Here is a 17068-nt window from a genome sequence, read left to right as displayed (position 1 = left end):
ACAAATATAGAAGACCACCCAGCCCAATTTTTCTACTGGCATGAGAGGATTTGAAAAGATGGAATAATTTCATACGTATTGCCTTTTACAATTATAGAGTGTATTTAGACATGCATTACCCAATTGATGGCAACATCTTTTCATACAACCTACAAAGATGCATGGCCAACTATGTAACAAACATATCAGCAGTAAGTTGCTTTAGATACTTTTAAATGGTATGTTTTGCTGATGTAATCAATTTGTATGCATACCTCAAATCATTTTGATATTCAAGTGACCCAAGAACTTAAATATATATATATATGTAAACATGTTAAATGATATTTAAAGTCACTCATGTAGTCTAATCCAATGCATATGTAGTCAGAAGCAAGTCCAACTATGTTCAATGGGATTATTCTCAAGAAAGCATTTAATGAGGAATCTTCCTTTGGAAAGAAAAGTGAACTATTGGATTCAACCCAATAAGACTTTCAAAATAAGTGTCCATAGGATTGCAGCCTTAGTCTACAATCTAGGCACATTTAGTAAGACAGCAAACTGAACAGAACAGGATTTGCTTCTTAGTTGACTTCCTGTTTGGGACTGATGGCGAACTGAAGTTGCCCAGCGAGCTGAGCAAACAAGAGCATCTGTTTTGGCAGGCCAGGTGCTTTGATCGCCTGCTGCCAACCCTCCCCAGGTGGGTGGGTGGGGGTCTAGAACGCTACGTGGTCCTGAGAGTGTGTGATCTCGGCAGAGGGGGGGGTTCTGAATAAAGGATTTTCCCCACTGCCTTGAGGTCCCCTCTGAGAAGGATGAGCTAAGATCTCTCCAGAGCTCTTTGGAGTCGAATGCCAATATAAGATTGCCTGAACCCAAGCATCTGTACTGAAATTGAACATCTTTAAATGGAAGAAACAGCACAAACAGCACAAATTTAAAAAGAAAAGGTAAAGATTACTATCTCATTTTCCGGACTTAAAAGTGAAAGAAAAAGGATAAGAAGAACAAAATAAAAAGACAAGGCTGCTAGCTGAGTAAAGGACTAAGGCAATTTTGGGAAATTTGGCGAATTTGAAAGAAGAAAATAGTGTTAAAAGAGAAATAATAAGTTTTGTTTATACATACCTGTGGTTTTGCAAGAGATAATGACAGTAGGAAAGGGGAGGAAGGAGGAAGAACCAGTTGGAACATCGCGAGAATAGTGTGAGAACAAAAGGGGCCTAGAGAGTGACCATTAAGTCAAAGCATGAGATGATTGTGTATTTGGTGGATAACGAAAAAGACTTTCCAGGAGCGCTTAAAAAGTAGAAAAGTATAAACTAATATCTTGGAATGTTAATGGTTTGAATTCACCCCAAAAACGTAAAATGATTTTTCATTGGGTCAAGAGGCAAAATTGTAATATAACGTGTGAGGCCCAGCCCCACCCGCCGCCACCTCCCCGCGTTCTGCCATCCTCCTGGCTACTGCTGGGGGGGGTGTAGGGAGTTCCCTCCGCCTCAGACTAGGCAGGGACAGCAGTTACTGCACCGTCGTCTGTCTCCTGCCAGCTGGTCTGGAAGCCTCCGTCTCACCCTTTCTCTGCACCTTGCTCTCAGCCAACTCCTCCTCCTTGGCGTCATTGGGATTCTCCCTTTTATGCTCCCCCCTCAGCTTGCTTCCTCCCCTTCACCAATCCACCCCCGTGCTCTCCTTCCTCCCCGCCCCATGCCTTATCCTCTCCCTGGCCATTGGTGCCTTTCCCTGTCCATTCCAGTGCCCCTCCTGCATCCACCCTTCCTGCCCTCACCTCCCTCTTCTCTTGCCCCCGGCCAATCCTCTCCCAGGCAGGCCAGCCCTGACTGGACCGCTCACACTGGGGACCCCTCCCAGCCATCTGCTCCCCAATCAGGGCCCCGGCTGCCCGGTGTTCCCACCCCCCTTCCTGTGCTGGCGGCCGGGCCCGCCCTTGCCCCGGTGTGGGCCACGCCCAGCCATCTGCCATTGCCCCGGCAGGCTGCCAGCCCGGCTGCCGCCTCTCCTCACCCCCGCCACCCTCCGCTGCCGGCTCCGCTGGCTGCGAAGGCGCCGGGAGCTGCGTCCCCAGGAGTGCTGGTGCAGGCTGCGGTGGCGGCTGCGGCAGCCGCGGTGGCCGTGGCAGCGTGGTGCCCGGCATCCCCACAGCCTCCTCCCACCTGTGCCATGCCCGGGCGCCTCTCCACCACCTGGTTCCCTGGTGGCTCCATCGCTCCTTCCCCCCTGGCGGGGGTCCTTCGTGGGGGCGGGCGTCAGTGGGGCTGCCGTGGGGGTGGGGTAGGGCCCGGCCAGGCCCAGTCCGGGGCAGGAAGGCCCTGCTTCAGACAACATGTTTACAAGAAACCCACATTAAAGAGCAAGATTGTAAGTATCTAAAAAATGGACAATTAGGACAAGAGTTTTGGGCATCTGCTAAACAGAAGAAAAGAGGGATTGTGATATATATAAAACAAGAACTGGACCCTAAATTAATTTTTAAAGACAAAGAGGGAAGGTATTTGGCAGTAGAGACTACTGTGAATTTCATGAAGACCCTGGTTTTAGGTATATATGCACCAAATGGAGCTAAAGATGATTTTTATAAGGAACTAATTCAGAAAATGGATCAGTATTTGTATGAGCAAATAATGACTGGGGATTTTAATAGGGTGGTTAATTTGCAATTAGACAGGAAATCCAAATTACAGTACAAAAAGGCTGGGAAGTTACCAAAATCCTTTTTTGAATTGGTTGGACAGGAAAATTTGGAAGATATTTGGAGGAGCTGGAATCCTAAATTAAAGACTTTACATTTTATTCGAAAAGACACCAGTTGTTTTCAAGAATTGATATGATCTGGGCGACAAAGGATTTACATTTGATTACAAAGAAAATAGAAATTATGCCAAGGGTGAGTTTGGATCATAATCCAATGATGTGGACAATTGTGACAGGAGTCAGGAAGTTTAGATGGAGATTAAATGAAGACCTTCTACAGAGCCAAGAGAATGTTGAAATAATTCAAAAAGAGACAAAGGACTTTTTTCAACTGAATGCTGGTCAGGAAGTCCCAACTCATACAGTGTGGGACGCCTATAAAGCTGTGATCAGAGGGATCCTGATCACATTGAACAGCAGGGAAAAGAAAAGAAAAGAAAAGAAAAGAAAAGCAACTTCAGGAGATACAAGAGAAAATTTCCAAAAAAGAGAAAGATCTATAGAAAAGACCGGGGAAGAAATCAATAATTCAGGAAATAAAGATATTACAAGAACAACTAAGAGCTTCTGCAAATAAAGAGTTAGAATGGCATTTAAAATCTCTGCAGCAAAAATCCTTTGAGGGGGCCAACAAGCCAGGGAAATATTTAGCCTGGCAATTGAAAAAGAAAAGGGAAAAAAGAGTTATTGGGAAGATAACAGAAGAAGGAACAAAAATAATGGACCATCAAGGGATAAAAAGAGCTTTTTACAAATATTATGCAAAATTATTCCAAAAGAAAATGATAGATTTAGACAAAATAGAAGCATATTTGGAAAGAGCAAAACTACCAAAGATTTCAAGGACAATGAGAGAGATCTTGAATGTTCCAGTAACAGAAGGAGAAATTTTAGATGCTATAGAATCAACTAAAATAGGGAAAGCACTGGGTCAGGATGGAATTTCAGCAACATTTTATAAAGTAATGAAAAAAGACTTGGTGCAGCCTCTACAAAAGTTGATGAATGAAATTATTAAGAAGAAAAATCTCCTGAAGACTTGGAATGAAGCAAATATCTCACTGATCCCAAAAGAGTCACAAGATTTACTAAATGTCCAAAGTTATAGGCCGATATCTTTATTAAATAATTATTACAAAATTTTTGCAAGAATTATAACGGAAAGGCTCAAGAAATTTTTAATAGAATTTGTAGGGGAAGAGCATGCCAGATTTTTACTGAACAGACAAATTAGGGATAATCTGAGAGTGGTGTTAGACGCCATTGAATATTATGATAAGCATCCAGAAAAAGAAGTAGGCCTGTTTTTTGCTGATGCTGAGAAAGCCTTTGACAATTTGAATTGGGATTTTATGTTTTTGACGATGGAAAAGATGGATATGAGGCAAGATTTTATTAATGCAGTGAAAGCTATATATTTTGAACAAAATGCGTCATTAGTGGTAAATGGTGATTTGACAGAAAAATTTGAGGTAAGAAAAGGTACAAGACAAGGATGTCCACTTTCACCGTTATTAGTTGTTATGGTGTTGGAAATACTTCTGAGGCAAATAAGAGATGATGACAATATTAAAGGTAAAACTCAAAGGGTTTTCTTATAAGTTCAGAGCATTTGCAGACGATGTAATGTTTATAGTAGACGATCCAATCCAGACATTACCGATATTGTTAGATAAAATTAAAGAGTTTGGAGATCTGGCAGGATTTATCATTAATAGATCAAAGTCGAAATTGCTCTGCAAAAATATGACAAAAAAGAAACAAGAACAATTAAGGAATGATTCAAAGTGTGAAGTGGTTCAGAAAACGAAATATCTGGGGATAGAAGTATCAGCTAAGAATATAGATCTATTCAAAAATAATTATGAAAAACTGTGGTCGCAGATAGAGAGAGATCTGTTGAAATGGAGCAAATTGAATCTGTCATTGTTAGGACGTATCTCAGTTGTTAAAATGAATGTATTACCAAGAATGATGTTTCTGTTGCAAACGATTCCAACGGTTAAAGAAATGAAGCATTTTGACAAATGGCAAAGAAGAATTTCAGATTTTATTTGGGCTGGGAGAAAACCGAGAATTAAGATGAAGTTACTGTGTGACGCAAAAGAAAGAGGAGGCTTGAAATTACCAAATTTGAGATTGTATTATGAAGCAATTTGCTTGGTATGGCTGAAAGAATGAGTGAAATTATCTTATCTAAAATTATTAGCTTTGGAAGGGTTCAATAACTTGGTTGGTTGGCATGCGTATTTATGGTATGAGAAATATAAAATGGATGGTATGTTTCAGCATCATTTTGTGAGAAGGAATATCTTCATGATTTGGCAAAAATACAAGAAGTTTTTGGGTGGAAAAAGACCTATGTGGATTGTACCAGCGGAAGTGGTGAACCCAAATATGTATTATAGAGGGGAAGACTGGTTAACCTATAAGGAATTATTGAGTGGAGAGAAAGACACCCTCAAGATAAAAGGTAAAGATGAGTTACCATTTGAGTATGGCTGGTTACAATATAGACAAATTAAGGATATATTTGAAACTGACAAAAGTAATGTAGGTTTTAGAATTTAAAAAAAACAGAACTAGAAGAGATTCTGTTTGGTGAAGAAGTGAAAATTATTTCTAAAATATATAAAAATTTTGCTGACATGGTATACACAGGATGAGGTTGTTAAAACACAGGTGGTGAAATGGGCAATAAATTTTAACGAAGAAGTGACAATGGAAAGCTGGGAATTTCTTTGGAAGAATACTTTGAAGATATCCACATGTAACAATTTGAAAGAGAATGGATATAAGATGATTTATAGATGGTACTTAACACCGAAAAAACTAGCAAATGCAAACAGTGGAATGTCAAATAAATGCTGGAAATATAAAAAACATGAGGGCTCTTTTTACCATATGTGGTAGACCTGTGAAAAGGCCAAAATGTTTTGGTCTAAGATTTATGGAGAAATGCTGTTAATTATTAAATGTAATTTGTTGAAGAGCCCGGAAATGTTGTTACTAGGATTGAATTATGCAGGAAGTTAACATGAGGGACAGAACTCTGTCATATTATATGACTGTTGCAGCAAGAATTTTGTGTGCACAATACTGGAAACAAGAAGACATACCAGAAGTTGAGGAATGGATTCAAAAGCTGTTGCATATGGCAGAAATGGACAAATTGACAAGGAAATTGAGAGAGCAGAATCCAAATGAAGTTTTAACTGACTGGAAGAACTATGGACTATGTGGAAAATAAATGGGATGTGAGAGGACAACTGTGGACTTTAGATAGTTACTAAGTGATATGAGCTATGAGAATGAACATGGACTTTACCTTTGATTATAGGGACTATAGAGTAATTAGAGACAACGATAAGAAATTAAGGGGTTTTAGTACTGTTGGAGTCAAAAAGGGAAAAGGGGGAGGGGGAAGGGAGGGGTGTCATATACTGTAATTATAAGGGTAAATGAGTATGTATTGTATACTATGTAATATGTTAACCCATTCAATAAAATTTCTATTAAAAAAAAAGGATTTGCTTCTTAGTAAACATATTTAGGATTATATGGCTGATTCCCTGTAAGCAGAGCAAAAGAAAATGTAAGCAGTGCAATCAAAGTCTGCTATAAGGACCCAAATACAAAGAAAGCAAACTATTCATTGCCTTTCATCCACTACAATGTATGTTTAACAAACAACATTTTACCTCTTGGCTAAAATAACAAAAACTGTTTTTGGCCATTATTTTCTAAACTTCAGACATGTAGCCTTTCAGAACCCCTGTTCTATAGCAGGAGAGTGTTATTGGAACTACACAGGCTGCTTTTGCCATACTTCAAAGGTTATTTAAACGCAAGTAGCAACCTGAAATACTTTCCACCAATATCTTATTGACAATTGGAGCCCAAGTGTTTTCAGAAAACTGGAAAGATATGCAATTTAATAACTATGGATATTCTCCCATTTCCTGACCTTTCTAGAATCCTGTATAAATCAAACATACCATGTGCAATAGAAATGCCTACAATTTATTGTCGAGGAAGAAACAATGAGTCACCAGATCTATGCCTAGCTTGCATATCATTCTACACCCAGCACGATGAGGTTTCCATTATTCTCATCTCCATGGATTCTTCTTTTGGAGGAATGATGAAGAAAATCCACCAGTCTTACAGATTGATTCCTATGTCATTTTTTTTCCTGAAGGCCTGATCCTATTATGTTTGGGACTGGCATTAACTGTATCTCATTATTCCTTGTTTATCAGTCCTATTCTGGACGACTGGCTACAAACTTCTCCCAGAGCAGCACTGCGTACAGACAATGATGGCCCCAAATCCTGTGTGGTTTAAACCATTTGGTTGCTCAGAATAAAGGGGAAAAAATGCTCTACTGATCCATTAGAGAATGGATATTTTCAGGAATATTTTAAGCAATCAAAAACTGTTCTGTTATCTGCACCTCCCACTGGTTTTTGAAGTTTTAAAAGTGGCCACCTATTCAGGAACACTTGCCCTCACTCTTCACCAACTTCATTTGCCTGCAGTAGTATCATCCCATAATCGCTTCTACGAAGTTTTTATGAGATTCCCAGCTGATTTGAATTTTTCATACAACTAATGCAGTAAAAAGAAGGAGAAGGAGCAGTAACTAAAACTAAAAAGTAGCATCAGGCACAGTAAAGAATGGCAACAAACAGAATCTAAACCAGGTGAATATTCTTACAATTAATAATTTTAGTAGATATTTGTGTCTTTCTTTGCTCTCTTGCTTTGCAGGAAAGCCTTTATTTTGATCTGAACATCTGGAAAAGTCCTAATGATCAATGTTGAGAGCAAAAGTAAATTAAATTTTATTTTCATCCAAACACATGATGAAATAGTGGATAAGAAACACATTATATACTTTCCTTATCAGAGGGTTAGGTTGTGTCTAGGAAAATGGCTGGGCAAGGTGGAGGGGTGCTTTAAAAATGTTCAAATAAAACACTTTAGCAAACCATTTTCAGTATCTAAAAATGTTTACTCAAACAACACAATCACTGTGTTGTTGAATTAAACACAGCTATACCATCTCAGGTTCATACACCTGTTCATCTTCTAACATTATTTTGCCATCAAGTGTCAACAATGCCCCCCAACTCTCTGCATTGGATAAACAGGTCAGTCCTTTTGCAAAAGAAGTGGACAAATTATATCTGATATAAAAAAAATCACAATAGTCAAAAACCAGGGGGAGAACATTTTAATCTCCCATGAAATTCCATCACTGACTAAAGAGTAGTGATTTTCAAGCAGAGAAACCTAAAAGAAAAATTACAACTTGAGATTTCTGAAATTGCATTTATTTGCAAATTTGGAAAAATGGATCCCCCAGGGTTGAATCAGGACACAGGATTTTTCTCACATTACAGATGCTGATTTTCTGCACTATTCACCCCTGCTCTATCAAGCAAGAAGGATTTCTGCTCACACAGCATAACTTTCTTTTCTCACACAGCATAACTTTCTGAATGCAGCCCCAAATGCCCTGTAACCTTCTGCTGCCATGAAAAGCATTATGGGAGAAGGGATTGCAGTGGCATATGGAGAAAGTCATGCTCCATAAGCAGAAATTCTTCCACATGCAGAAATGCTCTGGTGCATCCAACCCTTATTCTACAGGATCATGTGCTACGTACAGTGGCCAAGATCCAGCCAAATGTAAACACTTCTAAATCTCTCTGATTTCAGTGAAATAATTTATATATCTGTGTGTGAGCACATGCATGCATATTTTCTTTTGAAATAAATTGGGAGTATTACCTTTGAATCAGTTCTCTGGCAATTCACTGCAATGCTCTTCTCTTTGTAGCCAGGCTGGGTTGAAGATTAAATAAATATACCTACCTCAAAGCAAAATAAGGTAAGTAAATTTTGTCTTATTAGAATGATGGATCACAAGTAGCTTTGTTATTTCTTTCCAAAGCCCAAAGTCAACTGTGTTCCTCTGCTAAAGACATAAAACAATACAATGATGTATCACTTCAGGCTAAATTTAACTTGTCCATTGATGTGTCGTTAGCTATAACCAAACAACTTATACCCCTACAAGTACTTAATCTCTTGTTCTGACATTTTAAAAAATGGTTCTGTAAAAGAAAGCAGGGAGGGTTGCATATGACTGGCTCATTATATCTGCAACCTGTTTGATCTATTCTCATAGAGAAAATGAATAGAAATGTATGATGTGCTTGTATAAAATACAAAAGTGACAAAGCATGTGTGTGTGCAGCTGATAAATTAGCCCTTCTAAGAAATAAATATATCTACAGCATTAATGGGATATTAATATGCCTCACCATAGCTTAATCTTAGCCAACACTAGCAGAGTATTGGGAAATATAAATTGATTAAATTCTGACCAAAGCTACATCATATTCTCAGAAATCAAAAAAACAGGAGAAAAAATATAAGGGAGGAAACAGCAGATGCTAAAACTCAGTCACAGATTTATCATCTACAATCATTTCAATGATTCTTCATATTTGACATAATTTACAGAATAGTAAAACATTCTTCATATGAGTCCCAATTTTGTAAAAAAAAAATTTAATTAAAGTTATTGAACATGGTATTCATTGGGGGTATTTTTATCACATTTCCAGCATCGTTCAAAGTATGGTTGTAGATAGCTTATATGCAATCAAGAGAATGTAAAGAACATTTTATTCCTATGGAAAGCAAAGGAAACTTTGCACATAATTAAATAAGTTTAAATTGATTTGACATTCAGTAGAATAAAAAAGAAAACACAAAAGAAAATCAAGAACACAATCTTGAAAAAGAAATGTGTTCCGATTCCCCCTCTTGTAATAATCCCATGTGAAGCAGGGACTCAGAGATCTCATCTGTGCTATACTTTTTCTGAATTGTACCATTTCTATGCATGCACCTGAGCTTCTCTTATCCTTGCTGCCACCAGCAGCTTCTTGTGGTACACTGAAAGCACAATTTTGACACTTCCCTAAATTGGGGGGAATGTCAGGCAGAGCTAGTGACTGCTTCTAGATTCAGGCACTCAAACTCCACTGTTTGTATGAAATTCACTGTGATGATCTCCATGGGCCAAACTAGACATTAAGACATCTACAGGACAGTCTCATGGATACCAACACCATTTTAGAGCTGAAACTGGAAATTTAAAAATAATATTACAACCCAATCAGGATCAGGTCCTTGCAGCATTTTTAAATGGCCAAGTTCTGTTCTAAAATGGTGTTGGCATCCACAGGTTGGACTCGTGGACACTGTACTGTCCAGTTTGGCCCTGTGTCACTGTTGTTAAAATTGCAAACATAGGAAAATTCTCTGGGAGTAAGCTACATTTAATATTCCCGAGTAAGATTCTGAGTAGACCTGCTTAGGATTGTGCTGTAAGCTCTGATTTTAATGGAAATTACCTACGTATAAGGTTGGATCCCATCAACTTTTCTGCTGATGCTTGAAGGAGGAGGCACAACTTTATCCAATGCCTCTCCTCACTGCAACCGTATCCTGCCTGCATCCCACAGTCACCAGCATATCCTTTTCAGAATCATAATATGCAGCTTTTCAAAATCTTGCACCAGCAGAAAAGCAAGTATGATCTGACTCAGTCTGTATGGCTCAATTGGTTGGAAATGGCTAATTGATTAAAAATGTTTATGTAATTAACAGTCCTGGTGTTATATTCTGATGACTGTGCCACTCAATCAGGCAGAAGTGGCTAGGGCCTCTGGTATGTGATCCCAAACAGTAACTGTACTTTGTTAATGAGAGTCTGAAAGTCAAAACACAAAAGAAGATACAAGATGCATGACTGGATCCCACCACTAAGCATATTCCTTAAAATGCTAATAGAAGCTGCGGGATGGAGTGGTTAAGACTGGGGCAGAGTTGAAAAGAAGGAACTGATTATCTCACCCAGTGGCATCGTGTTAATATTAAATAGCATGTAAGGTAAGATTGAACCTTGCTGAACCCTGCAAGCTGACAGCCATGGGGCAGAGCAGAAATCTCTCGATACTATCTTCTGAGACTGACCCCCTAGATAGGATTCAAACCATTGTAACCTGGTGACAGTCTTAATGCTAATGGTGACTCAGTAGGATACTAAGGTCAATAGTATCAAAGGTCACTGAGAGACCCAGCAAAACCAGCAGGGTTGCATTCCTTTTGTTCTCTATAAATGTCCACAACCAAGGCAATCAAAGCAGTCTCTCTTCTAAATCCTGAACTAAAGTTGGATTGAAATGGGTCCAGAAACCTAGTCTCTTTCAAGATCCCCTGGAGCTGAGAAGCAACCACCCATTCTAGCACTTTGCCCAAGAATGGAAGATTGGAGACTGATCAGAAGTTCTCCAACATAATAGGGCTCAGGGTTGTTGTTTTTTTCTCTCAAAACAGGTCTAATCATTGCCTCCTTGAACATAAATGGCTAAACTCCTGCTCTCAAAGAAGCATTCACCACTCCTCACCCTATCTACTTCCTATGTGGTTTCAGTTTGGAGCGAATGACATACATGCATGCATCCATTCAGGTAATGTATGCTGTTCTCTGAGCAAACAAAAATTAAATTTCTATATAACACGACAAGTTTTTAGTCTCTAATTTACAACTGCAACCAAATATTTGTAAATATTCTGGAGCAGCAGTAGGAATCCAATGCACACAATAGCGCCATACACTTACATTAATGAATGTAGCTTTTAATGAGTTACTTTCATGTGTTGGACACAACTGGTGTCCCGATTGTCCCTTTAGCCAATCATAATAAGAGACAGACGCGGAGTCCTGCAGATGAAGCAATCTATAACTGTTTATTAAACGATGGAGGAACGATGGTTACACAAAGAGTAAAAGGTCCCCTCGTGCCCAACACTCATCAAAGCTACAATAGCAGTACAAAGCAATTAATACCTTTTGGTTCATTATAATATTAGTTAATATTCTCCGGTGTGCCTAATGCTAGCTGTTTCTGTTTAATAAACAGCACTTTTTCCCATTTAAGGCCCAGATTGTTTGGGTTTTTTATTTATTTAAAACATTTCTATGCCACCTTTCCACCCAAACAGGGTCCCTCAAGTCAACAAACATCATGTATTAAACAAAACTGTATGTGTATATTTAACAATGCAATAAAAGCATAGACATACGAATACAACCAGAGAGGAGGCCCAATAAGAGTTTAATGCAAAATGAATTTGAAAAGTCTTCACCCACTGGTGGGAGACGATCAGAAAGGGAGTATGATAAATCTCCCTCCAAAGTTTCAGTGCCATGACCAAGAAGGCCATTTCTCAGGTTGTCAAGCCATCTCTCAGTGTCAGAGGAGGTGTAGCTCCGAAAGACAGAGATCTCTCAGAGATCTCTCAGTTGACACTGAGAGATCTCTGTCTTTCGGTGCTACACCTCTGAAGATGTCAGTCGCAGCTGCTGGCAAAACATCAGGAACTACAATGCCAAGACCACGGCGATACAGCCTGGAAAATCCACAACAACCAAGACACATGTTCCTGGTTAAATGGCTTTTTATTCAGAAATCAGATCATTTCCATACACAGGTCCATAGTTTACTTAGAAGCAAGAAAGCCTCCAAGCAGTACAGCTTCCTTGAAAGGAATAGAGGTTTGAAGAATGTACAGATCTAAATATTCAAACATTTCCCTCCTCCCTAACCCACCAGTTTTGAGCGGGAAGAAGTCTTGGAATTTTTGCTGGCATTTATACATCAGCTAGACAAGACAGAAAGAGGCATAACAGAAACGGTAAAATTTCAGACATTACAAGGTCATTTCGGTGAGCTTCAAAGAAAGAGATTACACAGCTATGTTGTCAGGCTGGGAGAGAGAAACAAAAGTGATGCATATAGCATTTGCAATATGAAATCAAAACACAGTATTAGCAATTAGCATCCCCTAGAACAATGACATGGATGTAGGGGTTATAGACATGACAGTTCCACTACCTTCTTTCCTGTTGACCAGTCTTTCCACCCTGATTACCTTCTTTCTATACTTCCAAACTCTTCCAACCATCAAGGGCAAGAATTCTTAACCTGGGGTCCATGTACTTGAATGGGGAAAAAATGATAACAGTATTTCAATATAATTGGTTTTGTTTGTAATCCTAAGTATTTTATTTTACGCATTTAAAAACATTATTCTAAGAAGGGGTCCATAGGCTTCATCAGATTGCCAAAGGGATGCACGGCACAAAAAAGGTTAAGAATTCCTGGTGCAGGACATAATGTTGGAAAGTCTATGAATTTCCTTACAGTTTTATAGAACTGCACATTTGATTGTTCTTCAACCATAAACCCTCCCTGCACATCATTAGTTATTTATTTTTTAAAAATCCTACTATTTCAGGGAGATGGGTTAGTCAATGGGAGTTCAGCTGAAATTGGTCACTTTCATTTACTATAGTATGTCTGTTTTCAAAATTGTGGACCACTCAGCTACACTCCAATATCTGGATTTATGCCAGTAATGAGCATGGCCTGATGTTCCAAATAAAATCATCTACTCCACAGATGATGAATATTACAATTTTCAATATAAGCATTAGCTTCTCAAGATCCAAAGAGGACTGTGAGCCTTACAAACATCTGGGAATATTTTATAAAGTGGATTAGAACCTGATGAGAATTCAAAACTTGTCTTATGTTTTGTCCAGAACTTCATCTTAATTAGGTTCATATTCCTTGCAAGCAGACATATTTTATGTTTGTTTTGACATTGGAGGCATCTGGTTAATTAAATGTCAGAAAAAGCAAAGGTGGTGGAGAAAAAGACTGACAAATAAAATATCTGCATATAAGTGTGTGTGTATAAATATCTTCTTTAGTTCTTGAATTCTTTCCCTTTCTCATCATAAAATTCTTTATTTTCATAGACAGAACTGAAGGAGGTTACCTTGGGAGTTTAATAAAATAAATTAAATTAGATGAAAATAAAAATCTTTTTGCCTTGAATCTCTAGTGTTAAATATAATTTTGCTCTTTTCATTTTCTAAAGGTCAAAGGTGTAATCTCTCCCTTTTTATATCAAGCTTATCTGGAACATCTTTTTAATAAATTAGTTTAAGTTGTTTCTAAAACACAATTGTTAGGTGGGAGGAGGTGGAATTCATGGGCAAAACAACTGAGCAGGGCGACTGTAAATTCCACGTCAAGATAGCTGTTTGCCTGACCTTAGCAGGTGTGAATACTTAGCTCTATCAGCTACAGCTAAGCTGAGTTCAAGCGAGAGGTGCAATTAATCCCTTTTAACCTCATATTATTAAACATAACACAATAATGGAATATTACAAGGAGCTCCATGTACAAGATTTTGTTTCTGAAGCAGTTCGGTCAAAACAATATCTGACTAATTCATTTTAAAATGGAATAAATTTATCACTTCTGTATACATCTGAGGTACAACAGTGGGGTCTATGTGGAATCATATTTGCTTTTTCAGAAGGGCAGGTCCCAGAAGTTAGTATTGATATGATATAATGTTCTATTTCTTCCACTGAATTTTGTTTCAATTAGTATGATGATGTCAATGTTGGTCTATTTTATACATTATCCTAAAGCTCGAAGGACAAAAAGAAATCTGGAATTGATAAAGACAGCTGCCTTCCAAAACTCTAGAATACATATATCTTCAGCCACAACCTGCATGACCCTACTACCAAACTGCCTCTCTTTAGTTCATGTTGCCATCTGATACCTCACTGGATGAAGCAGAAAATGACCGCGTGTCCTCAGTATCCATCTGGCACACACATATACAAATCCTTTCATCTATAAAACAACGTTTCTCATATCCCTGGCAGTTTTCAAACTACATATAGAAAACATCCAGGCTACCTAATCAATCAATCTTATCTCAGTATTTTGACCAAATTTATCAATGTAGTATTTGAAACTGATTAAATGTTAAAATGGTCAATTACTTTTCAGTCTTTAGGATGATTAGCACAATTACATTTAATTATATTCATTAGGAAATTCCACTATTTTCAGGCTAAAGTTGAATGAAAAAAATAACAAAAGTTTGCTGTGTTTCTTTTCTCTGCCATCAACATGATCAGTACATAGTAGCCTATGCTTTTTAAAACACAGCTATTAGGAAACAGGGAAATGTCCTTACAGATAAATTGTTTTCATTCCAAATGGAGATGAAAATGCAGGAAATAAATAATTAAGTTAGAGAATCAGTGTTCCAAGACGAGACTGATCACTGACAGACCCTCATGGGAAAAAAATGCTACAAAACATAAGGAACTTAAGTGACAAGAGGGAACTGGGAAAAATTGCTTTGACTTCCTTTCCTCTGCAGGTGAAGGAACTACAATGAAACAAACTTTTTATTGACACAAGAGGGGAAAAGGCCAATGTTACTCTATTTCCCCTCCTCACTGTAACAACTAGTCAGGATCTTACCCAAATTAGGATCAGGATCTGACCCAAGAGGCTACATGGCTATCTGATGCCAATGCTTATCCTGTGAACCTAGGCAGAACATGAGAGGAAGGGCAGGAAGGGTTACATCAGTGTTTAGTTCTCATGGCCCTTTCTTACATGCCCAGGGGCAATGCCAATCGTCACTTTGGGGTCAGGAAGCAATTTTCCCCAGGCCAGTTTGGCTGGGGATCCTGACGGTGTTTTGCCATCTTCTGGGTGCAGTAAGGGTCACGGGTGTGTGTGTGGGGGAGAGTTAACTGTGAATTTCCTGCATTGTGCTGGGGGTTGGACTAGATAACCCTAGAGGTACCTTCCAACCCTATGATTCTATGAAGTCACACTCTTCTGTAGTATCTATATTAGAACTACCAATGCAACAACAGAACTACTTCAACAGCAATAGAACATTCAGATTTATTTGTATCCTTGCTTTCTGGTTTCAGTTCCCTGAGCAGTGAGAGGGGGAGGACAATTCAGTACATGTGCTCTTGACAGGGACATTGTACAGAAACCAGAATAATTAGCAGATATTCCTGCCAATAGAATTGCCCAAGTTGGCACTTCTGTGTACAGTAGTCAGTCACTAACTCACCATCTTAGTCTTGGGTTTTCAGATTTCATACACACAATAGAACTGTTTGCATGAGCCATTTTAATCTCTTGGGCTGTGTCTGTCAGACAAAGGTAAACGTTTTGGGTTTTGTAACCTCTGGCAGGCAGGCAGGCAGGGCTGTGCAGTCTGGAAGTGATAGAGAGGCAAAAGTCTCCCCTGCATTAGGCAGGTTGCCCATCCTGCAGGATGACAGCTTTGCTTGTCCTATCTGGTTGCAGGTAGGGCTTTGCAGATGGGGAAAAAAAATATGGGCAGAGGCCCTGGCTTTGCTCTGCAATGATTGGCAGCCTGCCTTCTTTGCAGACTAAGGGGCTAAAGCTAAATCCTGGTATTTGAGAGATCTATATTTTAAAGTGGTATATGACTGATATTTCATCAGACAGGACAAGATATTTAGAAGCATTTCCCTGGTTGCCCGGCCCATTAACTGACATGAGTCAGGTGCTGGGTGGGGCTAGTCTGGGCCACCCCTATACACACACATTGCTGGGCTCAATTGTGGAAGTCAGCTTTGGCTGGGTGGTGCCTGGCTTTGTGTACGGTGAATGGGGGAAGGAGGTAGAGACTCAGTCATGCTTACCTGTCAGTGTGTGGGTGCCCTTTTGACTTGGGCCTCTTTGGCTTGAGTTCCTTGAAAGTTGATCTTTGGAGTGAAACTCCAAAGAGAGACAGGACTAAACTAAATTGAGTGCTGCTGGGAAGTATTGACATAAATTCTTTTATTGGGAGAGGGCTTTCCTACTTCATCTCAGCCTTTTTTCTTTTCTTTTTTGTAAATGTACTATACTTTACTAATAAATTATTAATGTAATTATATTTCCTAAAAATTGCTGTAAATGCTTACACCTGAAGATGAATTCTGTGTAACTTAAACATTCACTTCTAGATTTTATCTTATTGGTTGATACCCATCAAGTAAGATGAGCTTTTGCTGCTACAGATTAAGAGACGAGATGGCATGCTGATGGCTATTAACATCTTGATAACAAGCAATTTAGAACACATTAGTCTCATCACAGAGTGTAGTTAATGCAATATACCAGATGTTCCAATGGTAACTATGCAGATGAGCCTGTCTTTATGACCCGAACAGAATATTCTTGAATACATTCACGTAGAATTCATGGATAAGAAAGAAATGATGATCAAAAAGAGGAATAACCTCTGAATCAAAAAATTACCTGAAGGGTTTATTGGATGTGTCCATGGCCTGCATGTGGGTTTGTGTATTAATTATTCATTTAAGATATTTTTCAGGTAGGTTTTTTTTCAAAATGACTTACAA

This window comes from Eublepharis macularius, chromosome 3 (genome assembly GCF_028583425.1).
Source record: "Eublepharis macularius isolate TG4126 chromosome 3, MPM_Emac_v1.0, whole genome shotgun sequence".
NCBI lineage: Eukaryota > Metazoa > Chordata > Lepidosauria > Squamata > Eublepharidae > Eublepharis > Eublepharis macularius.
The sequence above is the reverse complement of the archived record's forward strand: the minus strand, read 5'-3'. Positions refer to the sequence as shown.